At 47.9% G+C, this 8,381-nt stretch overlaps 1 protein-coding gene across 2 annotated transcripts in view; it reads right to left on the bottom strand.

Annotated features, from left to right (window-relative positions):
* JUP (junction plakoglobin) overlaps positions 1-7,943 on the bottom strand; it is a 29,845-nt gene extending 21,902 nt beyond the window's left edge. For both annotated transcript variants that reach the window (XM_027870443.1, XM_027870444.1), the window contains exon 1: positions 7,817-7,943. The gene's annotated coding sequence lies outside the window, so the exon portion shown is untranslated. The remainder of the gene's footprint in view (positions 1-7,816) is intronic.
* Between the last annotated feature and the right edge of the window lie 438 nt (positions 7,944-8,381).

Genomic DNA, 8,381 nt, shown 5'->3' with positions numbered 1-8,381 from the left:
ATCACCAGGCAGCTGGGATCTAGTCTTTTCCACTATCCAGGCTATCTATATGCATGTGCTACTGAGTCTCCTCCTGAAGCCATGCCATTCCAAGTCCAGATACATGACTGAACATTGCTCAGATGGATGGACATTCCCCACATAGCACCCCTATCACCTTAAGGGAGATTGTATTCAACTGGGACACCAACTAACTCTTCCTTTTAGGAGTTAGTCTCTAGTGGCTAGCCCTTCCTGTACATAGATAGCCAGGGGCCTGGATACTCAGAGTCTAAAACATATCTGCTTCCTTTGTATATCCTATCTTCCTGCTCAGACTGGGAGCTCCCCAAAGGGTGGAGCTATTGTCTCCTCCTTCCTTGGCTTCTCCATCCTCCTGTACAATGAGAGCTCCCAGTTTTTGGATGGGATGAAGGCACATCTTGAATCTTCAAAGGAAAAACCCTCTTCATGTCCATCTTCAATAGTGAAAGATGTCTGGCCCAAGCTGGCGCCTGGGGACAAGCTGAGGACTGTGAGATGGTCACAGTTCCAAGCCGGACACAGCTGCCTATTTGTTGTTGTTGGGTTTTTTTTCCCTCTTGGCCTGCTCCCAAAACAAATAAACCAGGAGGGAAAAAATGAAGGAGATTCAAGGGAGACAGAAATGCCCATTGCTAAAATATTCTATCCCCCAGGGAAATTTGTCTGCTCCACTGAAGGCACCCCACTGACTAAATCATATTTACTGCCAATTTTCCATACTAACTGGGGATGATCTACATGGGTAATCCAAAACCATTTATACTTGGTATAAAGAAACTGCTTTACATATCTCTTTATAAAGTGCAGAAATGTCATCTTTGTTTCTGCAAGGAAAGTGGTTTATTCAGGACTACTGATTCACTTATCCACTCTCAATCTAGTGGCCCCTTGAGGTTCATTCCTTGGGATAAGGATGGAGGAATAAACAGAACAAAGTAGGAAAACATTAGCTATTATTGCTTCTTATTAACAGCTCCTGAAACCGGGTAAGCTGGTTGTGATAAGAAAGGTTTAGTGTACAAGTCACAGAAAATTTTCCATGTTTGTTTTCAATTATCCAGACCCTGCTAACCCTGAAGACTCAAGAGTTAGTTGAACTTGTGATGGGAGAAGCAGATGGCTATTTAATCTAAGTTGCAGAAAAATCTGGGGTCACACTCCCCTCCCATCCCAAACCAAGGAACCCAAAGTTCAGGATTGTTCAACTGGACAAAACTAACAACAGTGGTCCCTCATCCCTCTCATCAGGCCCTGTCTGGAGAACTGCCAGAGAATGGTACCATCAGCTCCATCCCCAATAAAAGTGGACTAAGATCAAGGAATTCCTTAACAGTATTGATGGCTCTTTTCCATTCACCTAACAGGGCCATTCTTGCCTATAATAAATTACCCAGCAATATCCCTCACTATATATGGCTCCATCTTAAACTTTCTCTGAAACTCATCCCTATACTGCTGCCCACCTTCCCCACTCTAGGACAAATCTTTGTATCCCCAGGACCTAAGGCCTATATGCCTAGCACACAGTAGGCAGTTAATAAATACTTATTGATTGAAGTCACCAAAAGGCTCTCAAGAGTCACTATGGTTCAAATCTCAAACACCACCTCTACGGGCGGAGTCTTGGTTATCTTTCTTTCTCCACACAAAGACAACCTTTCTCCCTATGACACAGACAAATTGACCAATATCCTACTCAGAAGGAAAGTCAGCCTAGACATCCTTATTCACTACTACTAGTGCCCTTCAACAAACAAACACACACACACACACACACACACACACACACACACACACACACACCCCCACACCATCCCAATGTCTCCAGTCAACAAGCATTCATTAAGCACCTACTATGTCCCAAGCACCATGTTAAGCTCTGGGGTTACAAAGAGGCAAAACAGGGACAACAAGAAAACAAATATATCCACACAAGTCATATACAGGATAAATAGGAAATAATTAAAAGAATAAAGGCACTAGAATTAAGGGAGGATACAAAGGCTTCCTGTAGAAAATGAGATTTTAGTTAGGTCTTAAAAGAAGCTGGGGGAGTGGCAGGGCAGCTAGGTAGGTGGTATAGTGAATAGAGCTCTGGCCTTGGAGTCAGGAGGACCTGAGTTCAAATCCAGCCTCAGACACTTAAGACTTACTAGTAATGTGACCCTGGGCAAGTCACTTAACCCCAATTGCCTTAACAAAAAGAAAAAAAAAAAAGAAGAAGAAGCCAGGGAAGGCAATGGCAATATGAGGAAGGAATCCTGCAATAGCCTAATCAAGATCTAGTCTTGATAGTCATTCTTGCTATCTCACAAATCTAACCAATCCTCCTTCAATGGTTCTAGCCCATTTCCCTCTTCTTATATCCTCAGTGGTGACAGACCCTCTGTATGATAATCATTCATGTGCCTGGAGATCTAAATTTCAACCCCATTTTCTTCCCATCTTGTCAAGTCTTTTCTCCAGGATTAGGCATTAGGAGCACCCTAAAACTCCCCAGCTTATTTTAGCCCAGGGATGGGTCAGAAAGAAATGAGAATAGAGTGTCCTTCTTAAAAAATAAATGGAGTCAGAGGAAAGGAAAGGATGAAGGATGACCATTAATGGTTTCCTCTAAACTGCAAGCAAAAGACCTAAACATAGTATGACAGAAGCTTGCTTAGTCAAAAGCTCATTCTCCAGGTTGCTTAGCAGAAGCTGCCTCACCCATCCCAACATCAAGGGCCCAATTCTTTTTTTTTTTTTTTTACAGGGCCTGGGCTATTGAGAAATTAGAGAAAAGATGACAAAAGGCAGGTTTGACCCCAACTCCCTTAGTGACCAGAACTCTAAACTGACCTTTGCCTGCCTTCCCACATACCACAGAAGTTCAGATAGCGATACAGCAAACCTTTGGATTCCCTCCCTCCCCCATTCCCAGGCCCTCTAAATCACAGGATCACAGTTTAGGCACTAGAAGGCACCTCAGAGGTCATCTAGTCCAACCTAGTCCAAACTGAGTCCAAGGTCTAGTAGTGTTAGAGCTGAGGGCCCCTCTGGTCCTACCAAAAGAATTCGTCTCTGTTCTCAAAAAGCACCAGACTGGCTACTATGACTCTTGAATCCCTGTCCCTCTGGGCTGCCTTAGTTCTCCCACCTGGGACAGAACGGACAAAGGAATCTTTTCCACTAATCTGAGGGAGGGGCCTTGCCACCCAATGGCAGGGAAATAAATAGGTTTAACTTCTAGATTTCTCCCAATCAAGAGCTGGACACAGCTAATTAAAGTCTCTCTCTAATCTGGCTCTTCAGATACTCTCTCCACCACCAAAGAAGGAAGGTCCAAAGGTTTAAGATGAGAGCAACTTTTATCAGCCGGTTTTTCCCCCGCTGTTGTATCCTCTTTCCTTCCAGTTTGGTCCTATCACTGGTCAAGGCAGAGCATTTCACTTTTTGTTCCATCCATAAGACTGGATCAGTCCAGGAGCTCCAACCAGCTCGAGCCAGGAGAGGCCTCCCTATCTGGAAGTCTGACCTTCTTTCACCCCTACCCCACCCCCCATTATATTCCCAGGATCTACTGGTCTGAGAGAGACCCTTTTAGCCCCACCCCCACAATCACAAGGGCCACAAGGGTGAACTCCTTTCTCCAGAGAACTGAGAATGTGAGTGAGTCAATTCAGTCTTTAAAGAAGCCCGGCTCCCACCTGCCAGCACTGTCCCCCTTTGTGGTCCCCTCTCAACTTTCCTTCTCTCCACTCATACAGATAGGAGCCTCTGGAAGTTTAGGGAGGGGAAAAAAAGGGAATTCCCAGGGAGTTAAGCACAGCAACAAAAAAAAAAAGCTTCTTAGTGAAGACTGACTTCTCCCCTAACCCTTTTCAGAGCTCTGCAGAAGTCCTATCTGGCCCTCAACCTCCAATTTCCCAGTCCTGAGACAAAGAGGGGTCTCTTCGCCTTGCTGAGAGGTCTCCAATCCTGGCCTTCCTCATTCTTTTATCTCCCTTTCCTCCTCAGAATGTAAGGCACTGATGACAAAGACTGAGTTTTGGAGAGTAAGCTGGGGCTGAGCACTCACTGGGATAAAGAGGAGGGTAAAAGGACCAGGATCCCCTTTCACCTAAATTGGTACAGACTTCAGGCAGAATGAACAGATCAAATTCAAATATTATTTTCTTATTTTTTTAATATACTCACCTTCCTCCTCTAGCAAAAGCTAGTTTTCTCAGACAAGTACTGAGCAATTCTTCTTCAGTATAATCTTTTCAACTCAGCCACAAACCAGATTAGCTAAACTAATCATTGAGTTAATGCAATTACCATGCCTTTTCCCCTCCTCCTTGGCTCTGGTACAAACCACACAGTACCATTCTTCCCTTGCCCCCACCTTCACACCAGCAGCAGCATCACAGCAAAGGAATTAGATTCAGGATTTCTACTACTACCCTTCCAAGCTTTCCCTCCACCTCTTCACCCCTAGGGCTAAATCTGAACCCTGATGAGAAAGGCCTTGGAAAGGCCTGGGCTAATAGGAGAAAATTAGGTCTGACTGATAAATCCCCTAAATTCAACATGCTAAGAGATTTGGGGGGGGGAAGGGCATGCAGCTAGGTGGTGAAGTGGGTAGAGTGCCAGGCCTAGAGTAAGGAAGACCCGTCTTCCCGAGTTCAAATCTGGCTTCAGACACTTCCTAGCTGTGTGACCCTGGCCAAATCACTTAATCCTGTTTGCCTCAATTTTCTCATCTATAAAATGAGCTGGAGAAGAAATGGCAAATTACTCCAGTATCACTGCCAAGAAAACCCCAAATGGGGTCATGAAGAGTTGGACATGACTGAGAAAACAACACAATAGCAAAAGGGGGTAAGGGAAGAGGAATGAAGAAATCTCAGAGGCAATGTGATGGCCAAGTGCTGAAATATGAAGTCAAGAGACCTCAATTCAAATATCATCTCTGACAAAGGATTATGAATATAGATTTAGGGTTAGAAGGTATCTTGGAGGTCTTTTGGTCCAACATCCTCTTTTTTTTTTTCCCCAGATGAGGAAACTGAGACTAGGGGAATTGAAATGGTTTGCCAAAGAATGACCCCAGTGTGTAATAGGCAGCAGGGCTGGGATTCAGACTCAGGTGCACTGATTCCAAATCCAACCCTTTTTCTCTCTCTTCAGGATTGCCTTCTAGCTGTGTGACCCTGGGCCGGTCACTTTTACCTTTCCCAGCCTCCATTTTCTCATCTCTAAAATGGGGACAATAGTACTGGCATTATCTGCTCACAGGGTCATACTGAAAAGAGTGTTTTGTAAACCTGAAAACAATATATAAATGTGAGCTATATTTCTTAGTCAAGACCCAAGTAGTCATGAAACTTTCTTCCATTTCTCCAGTGTGGACCAGACTACCCACCTACCCATGTCTCAGCAAGGACCTAGGCTAGATGAAAGCCCTTCCAGCTGTAAAAATCCTCTGACCCTATGATTTGTTCAAGGAGTACCTCAAAAGACCCAGATCCCAAACATATCTGCAGTAGTCACGCTTCAGTAAACTTCATAATTTGGTAATCAAGTGGAAATCAAGTCCTATTGCTTGCTGCTAGCTTCCTCCTAAATTATGAGGTGGCTGATTAAACCAGGGAATGGGAAAGGGTAAAAGACAGGGTAAGAATATAAGATAATTGGTGTCTCCAACACGATTCTTTTCCTAGCTCAATCTCCTGCTCTGGGCTGGGGGCAGTGGCTACGGGAGAAGGTTACAAAGACTTTGCCTGAACTGGGGAAGAGAGAGAGGTGAGGAGTGCAGGGGATGCCCCTGGATATGGAAAGAAAGTGCAAGTGGGCTCCCTCTATCTCCAACGGATTAGTAAATAGAATGGAGGTGGGGAGGGGAAGGGATAAGATCAGAAAGGATCAACTCTGAGCTCTCTATTCTGAGCTCTATCCAGAGTTAAGAAGGTCTTGAGGAGAAGGAGAGAGCTGAACTTCATGGCCCATAAGGTCCTTTTGCTCTAGATCTGATTCCATGATTCCCCCTAAAAAGTTTATTAGAGAAGCTAGGTGGCACAGCAGATGGAGCCTTTGGCCTGGAGTCAGAAGGCTCTGAGTCCAAATCCAGCCTCAGACACTTACTAGCTGTGTGACCTTAGGCAAGTCATTTAACCCTGTTTGCCTCAGTTTCCTCATCTGTAAAATGAGCTGGAGAAGAAAATGGCAAACCACCACAGTATCTTTGCCAAAAAAAAAAAAACTACCCCAAATGGGATCATGGAAGTCAGGCAGGACTAGACGACAAGGTTTATTGCTAGGTGAATTTTCCACAGTAAAAAATGAAAGGGGGGGAGGAGTGTCTGGAAAGAAGGAGAAAAAAAGGACAGGGGAAGACAGGGTGAGGGGTGAAATAAGCATGTATATAGCACCTACCATGTGCCAGGCATTGTGCTAGGCACTTGGCAAATATTATCTCATTTGGTCCTCACAACCCTTCAAGGCAAGTGGTATTATTCCCATGTTACAGTTGAGGAAACTGAGGCAAACTGAGGCCCCATATAAACCTTCCATAGCTAGTTAGAAAAGAGTCTGTGAAATGAAGTATTTGAACCAGGTGTTCTCTAAATAAATTCTATGGTCTCTAAGCTACACATGTCAGAAGACAGCATAGGAAGAACACACCAGCAAGACCAGGTAACTTTCTGCTGTCCTGGTCCATCCATGTCTACCACCCCTAGTGCTTCCTGACCTTCCATAAACCACCTCCTCCCTGAAGCCCTCCCTAAGTCTCAACAAGTCAGACACTCTAAAACAAAACAAGCCACCTACTTCTCCGCACCTCCTGAAACCCAAACACACATTTGAGAGAAGAAAATCCAGGACTTTGATGTTAACTCCTAGGGACCTGGGATCCGTTTAATGCCCAATGGCAAATTTATGCCTAACAACAAATTCACCTGCTCAGCAAACCGGGAATGGAGGTCCCGCCTCTAATGCAAGAGCACTGACCCCACGGCTTGGAAAACTGGACCCAGACAATAGGGCCCCACCCAGGCCTGGGGAGGTGGGGGAGGAAGAGGAGGACAGGAATGACTCTTGGTGGGGGGAAGGTGGAGGGGGGAAGGGGAGGGCAGCCCAGCTGCAAGTTTCTTTAACTATAAATTCCCAGCTGGACAGAGAGAGAATGCTCTATGTGCTCACCACGTGAAATGAGGTCAAAGTCTCCCCCTCAATCCCAGTCCACTAAGGCCACAGGGAGGGCAGTGCTCTAGTCAGACCTGACCCTCCCCTGCACCGTACCCCTCCTCCAATTTCCACCCCCTGCAGCTCAGACTTTTCTAGGACGAAGCCAAAGCCCTTCCCAAGCCACTGCTGCCCACCTCCCCTCCTTAAAAAAGACCAGAGAGATCCACTCTCCCCAAACTCACCCTCCTCTCAATCTCTTGCTCCACATTTCCAGCCCCACCCAGTTCAGTCCTCCATAAACCCACTCCCCCTTCGGAGTGGCCCAGCCTGACCCTTCAGACACCCCCTCCCCAAGGAAAATCTCGCAACCCCGATTGCCTTTCTGTCCCCCCACCCACCCACCGGCCCATCCCAGACCTCAACGATCCAAAAGCAGCCACCCTCTTCACTCCCTGTAAGTAGGCGCTTGTTCCCACCGCCCCGTCGGCAAAGCTCGCTCATGCCCCCTCCCATTGGCGCCCCCTTCCTCTCCTCCTCTAAATGTCACCTCGACGGACCCGCCCCTCCAGGCGCCCCCACCCCACGCACCCGAGCGCGCGCGGAGTCACTGTCGCCCCCCGCCCCAGCCACACGCGCCCCTCACCTGCGCTCGTAGCCGGGGTCCGGGCTGGGGCTAGGGCTCGGAGCAGCGGGCAGGACTGGGGCTGGGCTGGGTTTGGATCGGAGGATCGGCTCCGCTCGGGCGGTGGCTGCTCCGGACTCTGGCCGCGGCTGCAACTCCCTAAACGAACAAAAGGCGAAGAGACCTGACAGCCAAGCCACGCCTTGGGCTCCCCCTCGGAGCCCCGCCCCCGGGGCGACGCCCACCGGCCGCCGCGCTCTCACTGGCCCCGCGGCCTGCCCATCCCGCTGGGAGGCGGGGCCCAGCTCCGAGTCCGCCCCTCCCCGACCGCCTGTGTTTACCGCCTCTCCATTGGCCTCGTGCCCTGCCAGTCGGCTCTAGGGCCCGACCCCAGCCCGAGGTCCGATCCCAATTCCGCGTCCATTGGATGGAGAAGGAATACTGCCTCGTGAATGGGTGAGGCGCCGTCAGTAAGCCTCGGGGAGAAACCAATGGGGTGGTTGGGGTGTGTCTTGCCCCACCTATGCTCTCCACCAGGTGGAACCCACCCCCACCTCCCCCCACACCTGTCCTACAGGTGAGTCAG

Source organism: Vombatus ursinus, unplaced genomic scaffold, assembly GCF_900497805.2.
Source record: "Vombatus ursinus unplaced genomic scaffold, bare-nosed wombat genome assembly UNPS02014797.1, whole genome shotgun sequence".
Classification (NCBI taxonomy): domain Eukaryota; kingdom Metazoa; phylum Chordata; class Mammalia; order Diprotodontia; family Vombatidae; genus Vombatus; species Vombatus ursinus.
Note: the sequence above shows the minus strand (reverse complement) of the source record. Positions and strands in the feature narration are given on the sequence as shown.